Source organism: Mustela nigripes, chromosome 3 (genome assembly GCF_022355385.1).
Source record: "Mustela nigripes isolate SB6536 chromosome 3, MUSNIG.SB6536, whole genome shotgun sequence".
NCBI lineage: Eukaryota > Metazoa > Chordata > Mammalia > Carnivora > Mustelidae > Mustela > Mustela nigripes.
In genome coordinates this window covers 3,475,676-3,493,189 of record NC_081559.1, presented here as the reverse complement: position 1 = coordinate 3,493,189, position 17,514 = coordinate 3,475,676, and positions in this window count along the sequence as shown.

Here is a 17,514-nt window from a genome sequence, read left to right as displayed (position 1 = left end):
CCTTAGACACGGGCATCTCAAACCACTCATGAGACAGCACTCCTATCCTTAAGATTCCGTAGCGTCCTTCCACAATCCCACAACGCACATTCGAACTGTTTTCCCGAAGTCCCATCACTTCCTTATTTAACATTCACTTGCTCAAATCTCCTTTTGTCTAATTCTATCCCTATTTTTTAAAAAACTGCACAATGCACCAATGCACCTATCACCACTCCTTTGTGCCACTTACTATGTGCCGGACTCTAAGCTATTCAACCCAAGTAAATGGCCCAGAGTTAGAGACTTAGTGTAAGACTTGGTTAGAGACTTCATACACTAGTGTATAAACAAAGTATCTCTGTTCTTAGAGTTTATATTGTCAACCACTGTCCAGGTGTTTCTCAGAATTTGGGCCAGCGACCATCCACATCAGAGTCTCCTAGGGTGCCCTTTAAAGTGCAAATGCCTGGTTCCTACCACCTATCTGTAAATGATGAAAATGAATCAGTTACTTGAAGATTTAATGAAAGAATCTTTTAGATAAAGAGAACAGCAAATGCAGGGTTGGCAATAAGTAAGGATCAGAATAAAAGCCTTGGGAGCCAGAGCACAATGAGACCACAGAGGTAGAAGGGGTCAGATCATGAGGGTCTGGAAGCTCTGGGTATAGTTAGACAGGAAGCACTAGGACAGTTGTAATCAGATGAATAAACTCTTCCTTATATTTTAACAGATGGCAGCTGCCCGCATCAGAGTTGTAGAGCACTGGAGTTGTTTTAGGGGAGCAGCTGCCCAGCCAGGGTTGCCTTGCATCCAGAGAAGCCATGGATGAATTCTTGCCATTGGAATGTGAGCAGGAGCGATTTATGAGCAAACATATCAGAAGAACAGATGTGTCTGCCTCACTTTTTCTTTCCATGTCTATCAGTTTGATGGATGTTAATTTCATGTGTTGACAATAACTAGGTTTTGCCCTGCGCTAGCCTAGCCCTGACAAAGGATCCCCTAAATGGGACTATGAGGCAAGTGAGAAGTCCACATTACACAAATATGAGGGTTTCTTTATTGTAGTAGTGACAGTTACCTTAAATGATACAAGTCACATGACTTACCCTTTGCTGAGACCATGTGGGCTACTGTGTGGACAGTAGTCTGGGAGGTGGTAGGGAGTGGCAGCAAGAGTGCTAATAGTGGCAGTGTGGTTGTTCTAATGGACTGATGGTGGCTTGTATTTGGTTGGTGCACTGGAATGGTATGAAGTGAACGTATTAGATATACTTGGAAAAATTTTTTTTATGAAACTCACAAGATGTGTGAATGTTCTGGATGTTGGGTGTGACAGGAGAGAGAAACCAAGTAGTGCAAGATGTTTGTCTTGAACTCACTGCAAAAACAGTGATGCGGTTTCTGAGCTGGAGACCAGAACTCTCAAAATCCTCCCTTAATTGCCATCCTTCCAGTTAGCATTAATGATCAGAAAAAAAAAAAAAAAAAAAACCTTGGCTTAAACTATGGAAAGAACCTAGCTGTCCATCAGCAGATGAATGGATAAAGAAGATGTGGTATATATACACAATGGAATACTATGCAGCCATCAAAAGAAATGAAATCTTGCCATTTGTGATGACGTGGTTGGAACTAGAGGGTATTATGCTTACCAAAATAAGTCAAGTGGAGAAAGACAACTATCATTTGATCTCCCTGATACGAGGAAGCGGTGATGCAACATGGGGGGTTAGGTGGGTAGGAGAAGAATAAATGAAAAAGATGGGATTGGGAGGGAGACAAACCATAAGTGACTCTTAATCTCACGAAACAAACTGAGGATTGCTGGGGGGAGGGGGGTTGGGAGAAGGGGGTGGGGTTATGGACATTGGGGAGGGTATGTGCTTTGGTGAGTGCTATGAAGTGTGTAAACCTGGCGATTCACAGACCTGTACCCCTGGGGATAAAAATATATTTTTATAAAAAAAAAACAAAAAACAAACTTGGCTTACCCTCTGTCAGCCAAAACATCTGATAAAAGGAAACTCATCAACAAGAAAAATGGCCATTTTAACCTCACATGGGTTTAAATTGCTTTACTCATTCTTACCAAGTTGGAGGATGGGTGGAGAAGGATTGTATATTTTGTACCTGCAATTGGGAAGTAAAGGTGATGATGTTAGTCACAAGTTTCTGTAGCTCTGGACTGATCTAGATTTGGAGTATGGTTACAACACACTTTATAACTATATAGTTCTTGGAGATTATGTTTATTGCTTCCTTTCCTCTCTGTGTTCTCTGAACGTGGGTCCACTCAGAGTCACGGTGTCTCCAGGGAAGGGCTCTGTAAGTGCTGGAGGGGTTGGATAGGAAGGTGCTCTGTAGGCTAATGATGACTGTCCCCTTGGCTCTCAAGAGAGGTGGTCATTTCCTTACAAATTGGTCACAGGAGGAGCCTATCTGGGGCGAGTAAAAGAGAACCCCTAGGAAGTGTCGGTAGCTGGATCTGAACTCGAGAGAGAGTCTTTGTGCAGATACATGACGGTCTCGAGTCAGTACTGTAGTTTATTCCTTCTCTTTCAGCCAAACTGCCACTATTAGCACTTGAGATCCCTGTGACTCTCACTGCCATCCATAAGCCTGCCTCAGTGGAATTAAGCCAAGTCCCCACCTGTGAGACCTTCCGTCTTAGGAAAGAAGGGGACTGATCGTGAAAGGAGAAGGCGCAGAGGGGGGAGGTCATCACATACCCCCCGAGAGCCGTTCCTGCTGATTCCTGGGTTCCTGCTCCCCACCGAGCCTTCACACACACTCCATGGCTCCCCGTCTGTTTTCAGTCCCGTAGGTGGGAATTCAGTACGTGTGGCTTCTGCAACCAACTGAGTGAGAGAAGTGAGCCGTAGTGATGACTCTGTACTTACTTTCATTCATTCATGGCTTTTTAAGTCAAAGATGAAAAAGAAATAGCTCTTGGCCTCAAGGAGCTCTATTTGAGAAAATAATAATACCAGTTAATGTGGTAACACATGTATAAGAACAAAGTGCTCTAGATGCAATCGGAGGGGCGCTTAGTCCCACAGGCCCCTCTGCATGTTTACGTCTGCTTCATCTGGGAAGACTGTGTAGCCTGGGACAAAAGGCAAATTTGGCGGAGGACACGATACCAGAGCAATCTTGACGGCTGGGTAAGATTTCATCATGCAGAGAAGGGGGTGCTGAAGAGAAGTAAGACAGGAAACAGCAGGTGAAGGCATTGTATTCTATTTACAACTAGGAATTGTGTCCTGAGGATATTCTTGGCTGAATAAATTAGAATGTATCATCATACCATAAGATAATGATTTGCCAACAGCAGTAATGGCTCATATTCTAACCACAGAATCTCTCATAGGGGTCACTAGGGATATGAGCTGGAAACGGGAGCATATTCTATCGTAAAGTTATTTGTAACATAAGGCAGGGCTTACTCTCTGCTTTGTCTGCTTTAGTTTCATTTTCAACCCATAATTTGACACGCATCATTTACTCGGTGTAATGTGGTTGATTTGCTGCAAATTAAAAGTTGAAAAAAATGATGATAAATAATCTACCCAAAATTCAGACAAAACCATTTGACTCTCCCACTAGATGGCATAGGAAGAACCTAGAATAACATAATACCCAATTCTCATGCTAGACTTGAAAGAAAGGAGTTTCTATTTCCATGGTTGCCTGAATCTGCGTATTTTCTATTAGAAACAAACCTTCTATAAGTAATATCTTTGTAATTGTTTTTTCTTGAACAATGATCTATTTAAAGCAGTCATGAATGCATACGGTTTAAATTCATAGTAAATAGGAGGATATGCTGATAATTTATTAAACCCTTTTTTTCAACAGATTTAAGCCATTTTTTTTTCATCAAGCTATTTTTTTGTTCATTTTTCATTTTTCCATATAGTTTCTTGGAGAGCCCAATTTAGGGTTTATCTTAGTGATATCCTTGTCAGAGATTCCTGACTTGGGGAAGAAAATAAGTTAATAATTCTATATTATTGTGACCTTGGTAGACAAGGCACTGTCATCTACCAGTTACAGGTTTTACAGAGTCATCAAAAGAGAAGGAATCATGAGAGACTGTGGACTCTGAGGAACAAACGGAGGGTTTTGGAGGGGAGAATGGTGGGGGGTTGGGTGAGCCTGGTGGTGGGTATTAAGGAGGGCATGTATTGCATGGAGCACTGGGTGTGGTGCATAAACAATGAATCTTGGAACACCAAAAAAATAAAATAAATTTTTTTAAAATGTGAAGGAATCCATATTTACTGAGTAGAAGCAAGAGGGAACTCTCATGTGACCTGTGTAATTAAATCCACATTACTTTAAGAATATTAACAAGTATTACCCAAGATAAAAAGAAATCCTACTTACTTGACCTTTAATAATAGAACCTGTCTAATCTCAATGTAATTATTCAAAACATTGAGTCCCAAATAATTTCGTCTTCATGTGAACTTCATATAAGCCCTAGTCTAACTTTATTTTAAGAATGTTGAAGGAATGTGATTTTTGATAAGCTGCCGTAAGTGACTGTTGGGGTGCAAGAGCTATCTTACGTAGCTAGTCTTTTCTGGGCATACCAGGACTCAAACTTCCCCAAATCCCTGAGTTATCTGGAGTAGAGCTGCATTGGATAGGCACTCAAACTTTGGAAAGACTGCTTGATCATGAATACCGAGCCAAGTAAATATATCTTCCAAATAAACCTCAATCTTTGATGTAGCTGGTGCTGTAGCTCCACAAGGATTCATTCAACACTTGTTTACTGAATGCCTTCTTTGAGCCATACTCTGTGCTGGACTCTGAGCTAGCTTGAACAGTCTGACTCTAATAATGGGGCAGTGGGTAAGGAGGCAGGAATAGTATCACCTGCAATAATTATCTCTTTCTGCAACAAGGGCTTCATAAATCATAGTAGTTTGCAACACTAGAATCCAAAGGACACTTGACTTGAACCAGAGTGCCCCCGGTAATCATAACTGACAGTCTACCTGGCTAATGAGAGTCCTTACTGAATGTAGAAGCCCTGCTTGATTCTGTTCCAGTAATTACAGCAAGCAGGAGCAGAAAACCAACTCCTGCTGGTTCCTACACACTCCCAGTGTAGGGTTTTTTCCTATATTATATAACCCTGGGACACCTTTCATCAGGATCTCCTGAATTCACTTATTTTAATAAACATTCTGGAGCCCTACTGTAGGTCACAGAACCGTATCTCCAGGTTTCTTAACCAGGAGGCTACAGCAGAAAATATACATGGGCCAGTTCCCAAGCACACATGAGATCACCAAGGACACTCTGAATCAGAAGGGATGTGTGGGGACCTCAAAATGTGATGAGTTCCTAAGCACAACTAGGGTCGGGAGACATCACAGTTTGGTCCTGGACATCAATGGGATGTCATTTCTTACTGCTTATCTTCGGTGAAGACCAGCTTACGAATGTCCTCCCCTAGGGAAAACATCAAAGAATTAATTGACTGAAGGCACTGAGTATGGATTCTACTTAAGTAACTTATGTACAGGAAATTACTTATCTGGAATGCTTCACTTCATTGTTAAGTTTTAATAGCAGTAAAAATAGTGTGACTTTACCAAGGCCTAGTCTTCCCTAATTCATTAATGCATAGAACTATCAGAAGTCAAAATGCAGAGGAATACTAACGTGGAGTCCCCACATGTTCTGGTAAATGTTGCTTTGAAGCAGAATTAAGTTTGGGGAACTTACATAGAAAAATCAGAAAGTGATTTTTTAAAAAAGCTTTCCTGTTTGGTGACAGACGTGTGCACGTGTATACAGGGATCTGTATAAACACCATACGTTCCAAAACAAGTCCAGCATTGTACTGGGAATTTAAATGTTTTGTTCCACTGATTTTCACAACTGTGCTGCCGGGTGGTAGTTATTACGATACCCTGTTATACAGAGTGGGAACCTAAAGCTTGAGTAACTTGTTCAAGGTAACATAACACAGCAAAGAAGCTCACAAAACAAAGGAAGATGTTGAACCCTCCAAGGTTCGTGAGATTTCCATTCTACTGTGCTTATAAAGAAACATAGAAAGAAACTAATGCAATAAAAGAAAGATATTTAGTGCTAAAACTTTCATGACATTTTTTCTTTTGCAATATCAGAAACATCCAGTAGGCTGTACTCCTGAATCAGTTTTCTAACTGAAAACCAAGCCATTAAACAGTGACTTTTTTAGAGCTTCAGATGTTTTTTCGATGTTTTATTTTATTTTATTTTATCTTTTTACACTTTTAGAAAATTCTAGTTTCTTTTTAAATTTTTAATTTTCCAAGTTTTATTATTATGTTCAGTTAGCCAACATATAGCAGGACATCATTAGTTTTTGACGTAGTGTGCAATGATTCATTAGTTACATGCAACCCAGTGCTCATCACAACACATGCCCTCCTTAATGTATTATTTTAAATGAAATCTACAACAATAGTTTTAAAATTTCTGTATGCATACCTGGAACATCAAAAGAAAACATTGTTTTGCATGTATTGTTTTTGGTCCTTAACTGATTTTTTATATTAAAATAGTACCCTATTAAAATTGTTTGTGGAATGTATTGATGCTTCCCAGCTAGGGACAGAGCTTTATTTTATTCCATCATTGTGAAAGTGATGTTATATTATCACAGGCTGCCACACAGCTTAGCCTGATTTACAGACTTGTGATTAGTTTACCGGAATGTCTCCAGGTATGCCAAGGCTCAGTTATTTTAAAAACATCAAAGACAATAGTTCACAAAATATGGTCCCCAACCTGACGCACCAGCACCACCTGGGGTCTTGTTAGGTAAATTCTTAGCATCACTCCAGGCCTACTAAATCAAAACCTCTGGGAATGGGGTCCAGAAATCTGTGGTTTAACAAGCCCTCAGGGCAATTCTGAGGCACACTAAAGTTCCAGAACGACCAACTTAGGATAGTTATCACAAGTATCGATTTCTGGGGTGCCTGGGTGGCTCAGTCGGTTGAGTGACCGACACTTGGTTTCAACTCAGATCATGATCTCAGGGTCCTGAGATCCAGCACTGCCATGGGGTCTGTGCTCTGCAGGAAGTCTGGTTGAGATTCTCCCTCTCCCTTTGCCCCTCCCCCTGCCTGTGCACATGGTCTCTCAAATAAATAAATGAATAAATATTTTTAAAAATGTAGATTTCTGATTCTCGACCAGATTGAATCAGAATCTCTGGGTCCTAGGAATCTATATTTATGAATGTCCCAGTGATTCTTAGACACGCGGAAGCTTGAGGACCACACTGGTCCACGTGGTATGATTTAAGGACACTAGGAAAGATCTGCTCTTAATATTTTTCTCTCCTTCTTAGATGGAGAGAAAATCAGACACAAAAGGCAATTAATTTTATAGAATTAAGTTTATCTTTGTGTATGGTGTAAGAGAATGGTCCAGTTTCATTCTTTTGTATGTAGCTATCCCATTTTCCCAGCACCATTTGTTGAACACACCTACAGTGGACTACTACACAGCTGTCAGAAAGGACGAACACCCACCCTCTGCGTCAACATGGATGGAACCGGAGGGGATGATGCCGAGTGAGATACGTCACACAGAGAAAGACAATGATATGGTTTCACTCCTATGTGGAACATATAGAATAGCACAGAGGCCCACGGACAGGGAGAGAAAACCGAAGGGAGGGAAATCAGAGAAGGACAAGCCATGAGAGACTACGGACTCTGGGAAACAAATGGAAGACTGCAGAGGGGAGGGGCCCTGGGGAGGATGGGGCAGCCACGTGAGGGGCATTAAGGAGGGCACGAGTTGTGATGAGCACGGGGTGTTCTACGCAACTCATGAATCGTTGAACACTACATCAAAAACTAATGATGTACTATATGTGGCTAACTGAACAGGATAAAAAAAATTATAGAATTAAGCAAGTATGTTTCCATTAGTTTCTAAGTTTATTAGGTCATATATATTTTAGAGTAAATTTTTTTCATTAACTAGGTACTTAACCTTTGTAGGAGAACTAGAAAAGGGAACAATTAAACAGGACAGATGTTACAAAGAGAGACTAAAAAAGCCTGGGTGCTTTGCCTCTGAGATCTGATTTATGGATACCTCACATTATTCGTTAGGAGATGTCATAATTCCAGCACAACATCTTCAGGGTAACATCCTTTAGCCAACCCCTGCCTCCTGCAAAGAGAACCTTGTAAAAGTCTACTGGACAATAACCAAGCAAAACTTATACTCTGAGTATAGGTAATAATGTATTGTCATGTTTATTTAGTTGTGTGCATTTTTTTAGTGTAGATAGAACTTATATAGTCAAAGACATAAATACAAAACACGAGACACATAAGAAAATTAGTATCATTACTTTATACTCACTTAAACATTTTTCAAATAATATATATCTACCTTATTCAGCAGACTAGGTTCCATATGGCTTCCTGTTGCTTCAGAATAGATACAGTTACAACATGGGTGATCCCGGAAAGAGTTATAAGTGAAAGAAGTCAGGTACAAAAGGACACATACTGCATGGCTCCATCTGTATGAAATACCCCAAATAGGTAAATCCATAGACATAGAAAGCAGATCACTGGTTGTCAGAGGCCAGGGGAGGGGATAATGCACAGTGACTATTTCATGAGTAGGGGCTTTCCTTTTAGAGTGACAAGAATGTTGGGCAGGGGATGGGGGTGCTTGTTGTGGTGGGAGTTATATGTAAGTGATGAGTCACTAATTTCTACTCCTGAAACCAATATTATGCTACATCTTAATAGAATTTAAGTAAAAATTTGAAAACAAAGCAAAGCAAAACCAAAAAGTTCAAGATGAAAATGAAAAAAAACAATAGAATGATGAAAATTTTCTTGGACTAGATTGCGATGATCATTGTACAACATCGTGAATGTAGTAAATGCCACTAAATTGTACACTTTAAAAGGGTAAACGGAGATGGGTAGTACTCAGGCTGTAAAAAAGAATGCACTGCTGGGGTTGGGGGAATCCTAAAAGATACACCCCCAAATGGCTTAAGGGGTGACCTAAATTTGGGAAAATGTCAAGTTACAACGTTGAAAGCCAACTTTGACTTACATAAATGCTCTGGCATGTATGTAAACCATACGTATGCTTTGGCTTCCCAACAAAACAATAAAACAACAACAACCTCCCACCACCCCCAGACAAAGCACACGAAGCCACATCACCTGTAGTCTCTTTGATATAGAGCCACGGTGCTGCTGTCACAGCTGGGCCACAGTCCCTGTAGGTCCACTCACGGGGCACGGCTTCCTACACCGCAGTCCGCACTGGTTTCTCATGTGACTCCACAGAAAGACAGGGAGCACGTTCATCTACTCCTCTCCTACCCCTCTCCCACCCCCATCACCCAGCCCCCAGGCAAACATAGGTCTCCCCTATGAGGTAATCTAAGAATGGATGTTTACTTCTCATGCTGGCTTTAATTAGTGATTATCAGTGTTCCTTCAGATAATTCAGATGTATTTACAAGCTGTGACCCCAATTCTTGTACCTTCCTATTCCCACTCCCACTGTCTAGAAGCCAAATTGCCCTCCTAAAAATTCATATATTATATCAGGTTTAGATTAAAAAAAAAAAAACCTACATCTGAAAGCTTCAACTGAAAAACAAGATTGTGAACGGCGTTGGAACGAGACAAAATGGTGTCTGCTGCGCCTTCTGAAGGGCTGCGCTTGGTGTGGGCGCTTCCGTGCAATTCGGTGTCACCCACGCTACCCACGACAATGCTCACAACATTGCCATCTCTGATCTGCAGGAAATGTAGCGGGCGCTGTGTTTATTCCTGTCACCTCCTGTCTTGAAGCAAAATGCCAGCGCTTCATGCAGCCTGGAGTGGTAAACATCAGCTGGAGAGAAGCTCTTATTTAGGGAATTTATCGCAAAATGAATTTCTGAAGAAATTAATATAAGAAGGCGGAAGTACCGTTTACGAAGTACAGCATGTGCAAGGAGACGTGTCCAATGATCGATTTCCGAGGTAGCCACGAACACCGTCTCTTCTGTGGTTTCCTGTTTTGTGGTTTTTATATGAAACACAGATTTTGCCCCATAAGCCCACCAGTTGTGCGCATCCGTGACCCAGATCCTTGTACTACTAATACAGGAGACCTGATACGGGCTGATGATTTGATACGGTGCTAATAAAATTAAATTATTTTTTAAAAACCTGCCAAATGGGTAAGATGTTTGCCCTATATTAGTGACTATCATTTTGAAGTGAAACCTACTTTAATGAGTACCTGACAAAGAAACCTTTTAAAGGAAGGATTATCTCTGACATGAATATATTCAGCTACTGTTTATACAATGAAATCTTAACTAGTTGGTAAAAATGGCACAATATTAGGACGGGCGTAGAAATACTCCATAAAGAAAATGTAAAGGCTGCCTGAAGAGTTAATGACTAATTCTGTTATCCGAGCTGGTGCCTCAGTGACAGTTTGCTCTGGGAAAAGCTTATGTTTCTGGCATTGTGAGTGCAATCTGTACATTTGCATTATACCCAGAGCCTTATTAATGCTATGTGTAAATTATAGATATTATCAGAGGAGGAAAGCATTAAGTTTGCATTCTGCTTTTTTCAGATACAAGGCAAGGTAATTATGATTTATGACCCTGTGACTATGTTTTGTGTCTTAAAACTGAAAGATAAGGGAAAAAATGGGAAGTACTGGAGTATGAATGTAATAGAACTTAAAATGATGACCTCATTGCTAGGGGCATGTGGGTGGCTCAGTGGGTTAAACCTCGGACTCCTGGGTTTGGCTCAGGTCGTGATCTCATGTGTCATGAAACTGAGAGTCCCGCCTGTCAGGCTCCAAGCTCCGACCGGGCGTCTTCTAGAGATTCTCTCCCTCCGCCCCCCCACACTCACAGGTGTACTCTCTCTCTCTCAAATAAATAAATCTTTTTAAAAATGATGACATCATTGCATTTTTCATCTTCAAATGATCTCTTAAGGCACAGATAAATACTTTGTCATACAGTGGTCTATTATGTTCAGAGAAGAATGAAAAATTTTAATGGTGGGCAATTTAGGCCATAATGACAGGATAAGTTGTTTATTATGAACCTGAAGGGAAAAAGGCTAAGTTGTGAATTCATGAGTCCACAACTAAACAAAGGATACGTAAATGGGCAATCTGTTCATTGTTCTTCATCGCTGCTGAAGACAGCAGCTTAAATTGGTTAAGTAAAAAACAGTCTTAGTAGTGTGGCTAAGAATGATGAAGGAAAATACAGATTACTTCTCCTTGTAGACTTTTAACAAAGGGGACATGTATCTCTAGGTAAAGATTTCCCTGGTGGCTGAAATATGAATCATATATTTCTTGCTGGTCATGAATTCCATGGAAGCCTGTTCTCCAAAATAATGCAGTACTGTGTTGTCCCACACAAGTGGTGATGTCTTCTGTGTTTAATGTAAAATTAAATATTTTTTGCATTGAACTTCACTAATTTAGGAATTTCCCAATAGTCAGTAGTGAAACCCAAAATGAGGACTCTGCATTCTGCGTCTCCTACTTAATCATAGAGTAAGGCATGAGGGAGAAGTTGGGAGAGGTGGATTGGAAAATGGATAAGGACATTGAATATGACTATTTTAAGGCAATTATTTTTAATATGAGCTGTAATCAGAATCATTGGTGCAATTTTTAAAAAAATACCAGGTCTTTTTAAAAGACCAGGGTAGGTCTTTTCCAGACTTTTAAGGATCTGCAATGTTTATAAAATTTAGCAAAGTATGATGGTTTAAAAAAATCTCTATACCAACTCTTGTTTCAGAGTAATATGAACCCATGATAGGATTTAGTAGAAGCATATGATATAGTAGTAAGAAGCATAGTGAATCAGAACAGGTACAGTCTAGCCCTTACTCCATTATTTGTGAGGTGTGTGATATTGGGCAAGTTACTTTATTCCTTAAGGCTCTGATTTCCTCATGTGTAAAGTGAAGGAAGTACATGGCCTTCGGGTCACCTCTGGTTTCCTGATTATCTGGCGATATGATTGCACAGATTTTCTTGTAGGAATCTGTGCTGACAACATATTTTCCAACTTGAAAGATATGGCAATAGCTTTACAACAGAGAGGCTCGAGACATCTTACTAATTTTATTTCAGTGTATTTGTCATAACCAGTTTTATTTTATTTTTTTAAAGATTTTATTTATTTATTTGACAGAGAGAGACCACAAGTAGGCAGAGAGGCAGGCAGAGAGGGAGGGAAGCAGGCTCCCTGCTGAGCAGAGAGCCAGATGCGGGGCTTGATCCCAGGTCCCTGAGATCATGACCTGAGCCAAAGGCAGAGGCCTAACCCACTGAGCCACCCAGGTGCCCCTCATAACCAGTTTTAAATAAGACTATTGACTCGAGTCAGATCATCAAGTTGAAGACCATTTTGTAAAAGACGTTATCCATGTGTATTCAGCAGACATTTTTGAGCAACTGCTGTGTTCTAGACACTGTTCCAGAAACTGTGATGATGCAAAGATAAAGAAGACACAGTCCTTATTACCAACAACCTGATGGTTTTGTAGAAAAGACAAAGCAAATTTGAAAATGGAATCCAAATTCTTTTAACCTTTAAAAGGCACATGCATTTGCATCAACACTCCCCAAAATAATAACAATAGATCTGAGAGAGAATTGTGAGAAATTTGTTCTTTTACTGGATTCTTTCCTTTCTTGAATAATATCTTTAAATCCCTGAGGAACATTTCCATGTCCTGTCGTCTGTTCAGGTACTCACTGATCAGCTGACCAGCCATCCTGATCTAGATGTTGTAGCTCCAGATCCTACAACTGATTTTTTGAAGTTCTGTAAACATCTTCCCACGCTGCTGTTGGCTCTTTTTCATTTCACACCTGCTGTACGCTGAGTTCTTCCTTAATTCCTAAAGCACAGCCAAACCTACCATCACACTTAAGATTTAACTGAAGGCTCAGGGATAACTGAAGCACCATTCAGAAAGTACTTGCAACTCAGCTGCCCCTAAAAGTTACTTGCTACTTTTAGGATCTTCCATTAGTATTAAATACAAATAAATTAATACTGTGTGTTGGAGACATGGCAGGTCCCCCAGGCATCTTCGTGTTGTGGAGTTCTTACACTTAACCCTCTTCTTTTTCTAGAACCAGGAAGAAGTCTGCCGTCTTCCAGTCCATGCCCGGGCCCACCTCATCTTCCACCCTAGAATGACTGACTGTGGAAACATCTGGTTCCTTCAACCTCATCCACCAGGTGCTCTTTAGCCTTAGGAGGTCGGCAAGGCGAGAGTACCACTTTCAAAGACATACTTCAAAGTCTGGTTTATGTAATTAAAAGAACCTGGGTGTGGGTGGCCAGCAGTTCAGCCGTGGTCACACTCTTACAAGACCCTTGTGGGACATGACTGCAGCATGAAGGTAAGAGAAGGTCAGATCTGGCTCCCAACTCTTCTAAACTGATCTGTGGGAAAACTTCTATGTAAAGGACATTCGAACCTCCCAACGGGAGGGGGCAATTTTCAGGCATAAGACTAAATCCATATTTAGGAAAAAAAATTTATCTGTCTCTGTCTCTGCAAGGGTATATTTATGCCAAAGACAGCAAAATGTACATTGATCAATGGTGCATTTAGTGTGTTTGTCTGAAATACTAGCTTTCAGATTAATGGTGACTTAGTATCTTTCTCTAGAACAGTAAGTAGTTATTACGTTTATGAGAGTATTCTGGTGATTTTCCTAAAGCAAAAGAATCTGCTCCCAAGATGAATTAATGTTTCCACTAACACTTTGAGAGGATGTATTTCCAGTAAAGAAAAAAAAAAAAAAACTTGACTTCACTGAACACCCCATTCTAAGGGTGAGAAAGACCTTTATCCAGACTGGGGACAAGAGGGAGTGAGGATGGAGAAGCGTTCAGGACAGGGAATGACTGAAGAGCTCGCCAGAGTTTAGATCGGGAGCCGAGTGAATGGGGCCGGGAGGCCAGGAGACAGTGATCCAGGCAGATGGGAAAACATTACTGAACTCTTAGAGACCAGAGAGAAAGAGGGTGCCTCTAAGAGGAGGTGACATTTTGGTTGTGAGGTCCTGGAGGGGGTAACATTTTGGTTGGGCAGTTTTGACATTCACACCTATTTCATGACTCTAAAAACAAACATACAAACAAAAAAACCATTAAACTTTGATTTTTGAAAATCATTAGGCAGTTTGTAAAACAGACACTCTCACCTCATCTCTTACTCTCGAAGATGGAAGGGCACCACAGAGAGAGGTTATGTTGAAAATGCAATCAACTGTATGCTCTATCAAAGACTACGTAGTTTGTAGACTATGTGAAAATGGATATAAAATATCTTATTTTCTGAGGCTTTATCACAAAATTTCTCTGTACCTAATACCATGCCTGCAGTATTCTATATCTATTGATGAATGAATGATTATGGGACGGTTATAAAGGATTTTAATATAATTCCTCAAATAGGTGTCTCATTTCTAATTCTCCCATACCCAAATAAGAGATTTAACTACCTTAATGTGATGATCTTACTATATTATCTCATTTGATCATCCTAACAACTCCATAAAGTATATATGGCATATAATTTTCATTTTATGGCTGTAGAGACCTAAGCTCAAGGTAAGTGATCCAAGGTTATGATTAGAAATGAAAAAAAAGGTGAATTTTGAATCTAGGTGTACTGCTTCTAGTTCCTTCATAATTTATACATTCAGCAAACATCCGCTGCAATCTCTGTTGAAACCTCAGCTCAAAGCACCAAGTCACACCGGACAGTAACTGAGAAATAGGTTCTGTTGTTGACTAGAACCATCTTATGAACTGAATCGAAGGTTTCCAATATTTGTCACAAATAAAGACTTTTGGGGGAGATTCTGGCTAATCAATTGTATATTATGCCAAATTGTTTTATTTTGAGATATAAAGAAGTGTTGATTGCCTTTGGTGATCCCAGCCACCAAAAAGGTTGTGAGGCCTTCCCACAACCCCTCAACGTCTCATACATGTATTTCAAAACAATTTTTAAAAATTTTGTTTATTTATTGAGAGAGAGAGAGAGAGTGAGAGAGCATGAACAGGGTGAGGTTTAGAGGGGAAAGGGAAAGGGAGAAGCAGACACCCCACTGAGCAGGGAGCCTGATGCTGGCCTCAGTCCTGTGACTCAGGGATCATGACCTGAGCCAAAGGCAAATACTTAACTGACCGAGCCACCCAGGAGACACCCCCCTCCCAATTTTTAAAATTATGATCCATAATGTCAGTATAATGTAGTTCATTAAAGTCTACTTTCAACCCACTACTTGTAAACGCTTTTTGGCATTCTGTGGTACGCGAAGCACATACTTAAGTTTGCTCTCTGCTCTTTGCTTATTCTAATCTGGGATACCAGATGCCCATTTTCACATTTTCTTTCTTTCTTTCTTTCTTTCTTTCTTTCTTTCTTTCTTTCTTTCTTTCTTTCTTTCTTTCTTTCCTTCTTCTTTTTGAGATCTATTTATTTATTATTTTTTAAAAGACTTTATTTATGTATTTGGCAGACAGAGATCACAAGTAAACAGAGAGACAGGCAGAGAGAGAGGAGGAAGCAAGCTCCCCACTGAGCAGAGAGCCTGATGCGGGGCTCGATCCCAGGACCCTGGGATCGAAGGCAGAGGCTTTAACCCATTGAGCCACCTGAGCCGAAGGCAGAGGCTTTAACCCATTGAGCCACGCGGGTGCCCCTATTTATTTATTTTAGAGAGGGAGAGGGGGAGAGCCGGAGAAGGGGCAGAGGGAGAGAGAGAATCTCAAGGAGACACTGAGCTTGGGGCCAGACAAGGAACTTGATCTTAGGACCCTGAGGTCATGACCTGAGCCAACACTGAGAGTCGGCCACTTAACTGACTGAACCCGCCAGGTACCCCTGTCCATTTTCTGTAGCATTGTGCCCTACTTGTAAACCTGTTGGTTGATTTGGAAACCAAGGATCAGTTGGCAAACTAACTTTCTGGTTGAAGGCTATAATTCTGTTCTCAAGTGGAGAGTAATTATTGCCTTTTGGGCTTCAAAGGGAATAAGCTACTAAAGTCGCCTCCCCCTCTCCCGGGTGGGTAGAATGGCCGACATGGTGTGCTATATAACTGATTGTGTTACTAGCATGCCATAGAGATCTTCTTCAAAGATTGTGGTCTATGTATTTTGGTATAGGAAATGTTGACACTTTTGAAAATAAACATTTGAAAAGGTTCTTGCTACTCCCGGTGACCTGGAAATAAACATTTTTGAAATGTTTCTGGAAGATAAAGTATTCTTGGCTGCATGTTCTTCTCATTTAGTGCCCTAAATATATCTTGCCAGCCCTTTCTGGCTTGCCAGGTTTCTGTGGACAGGTCTGGCGTTATTCTGATGGGCTTCCTCTGTACGTAAGGAGCTTCTTTGTCCTAGCTACCTTCAAGAGAGCCTGTTTACAATTATAATTCCTCATTCTTACTATTAGGTGTCTTGAGGACTTTCGAGATTCTATAATCTTGGAGGGAGACCATTCTGCCTATAGTACATGAACACTGGTACCATTTGCGAGATTGGGAAAATTTTCATGGAGAATTTGTTCCACTATATCTTCTAGACTTCTTTCTTTCTCCTTCCCCTCAGGGATTCCAATAATTTTGACGTTGGAATGTTTCTGCCATTTTGAAACTTGAGCCTTCATTAATTACTTTTAAATTAGTTGTGGGAACTAATCTTATAATTGTAACCTACCAATAAAGCTTTCTACTCTTTTTAAAGAAACGTATTATGACCAATTTGAAATATATAATTAATTAGGAATTAACTGGAAAAGCTTCAAGACAACGAAGACTCTTGTGTACATAAAGGCAGATAAATCTTGAGTTACAAATTAAGTCTTGTGTTAAACTTCTTTTCTTTCTTAAGGACAAGGGGAAATCAGAACATAGAACTATTTTTAAACATCAGTCGTATGTTGTGCAGGCCAAGAACACAGATATTTTCTTGACAGTAAGTAGTGCAAAATTTAGTTTCAAATACCCTGATCTCTATGGATATACTATGTGAAGATAGTGTTCTATGTTGTTTGTTTGATGTCTTTTGGCTTTCTTTGTCAAAAATTCCAGTGATAGAGAAATAAGAAAGTCTTTTGACTTTTGCAAATCTGAGTTTCTTCATTTATAAAATAGAATACACACACACACACACACACACACACGGTTGGGGGAAGACAGAGATATGCATTTCATAGCAATTAAATCAAATCTTGAGCTGTGGAGTCAGACAGGTATGGACTGGTATCCTGGCTCTGTCATTTTCTAACTGTATGACCTTGGATAAGTTGATTCTCTAAACTTCAGTTTCTTTATTTGTAAAACAAGGATAATAACAGAACCTACTTCTAGGGCTCTTTTAAGGGTTACATGAGGAACGCGGTTGAGTACATAGCATGGTGCTGGTATCTTGGACTTTGT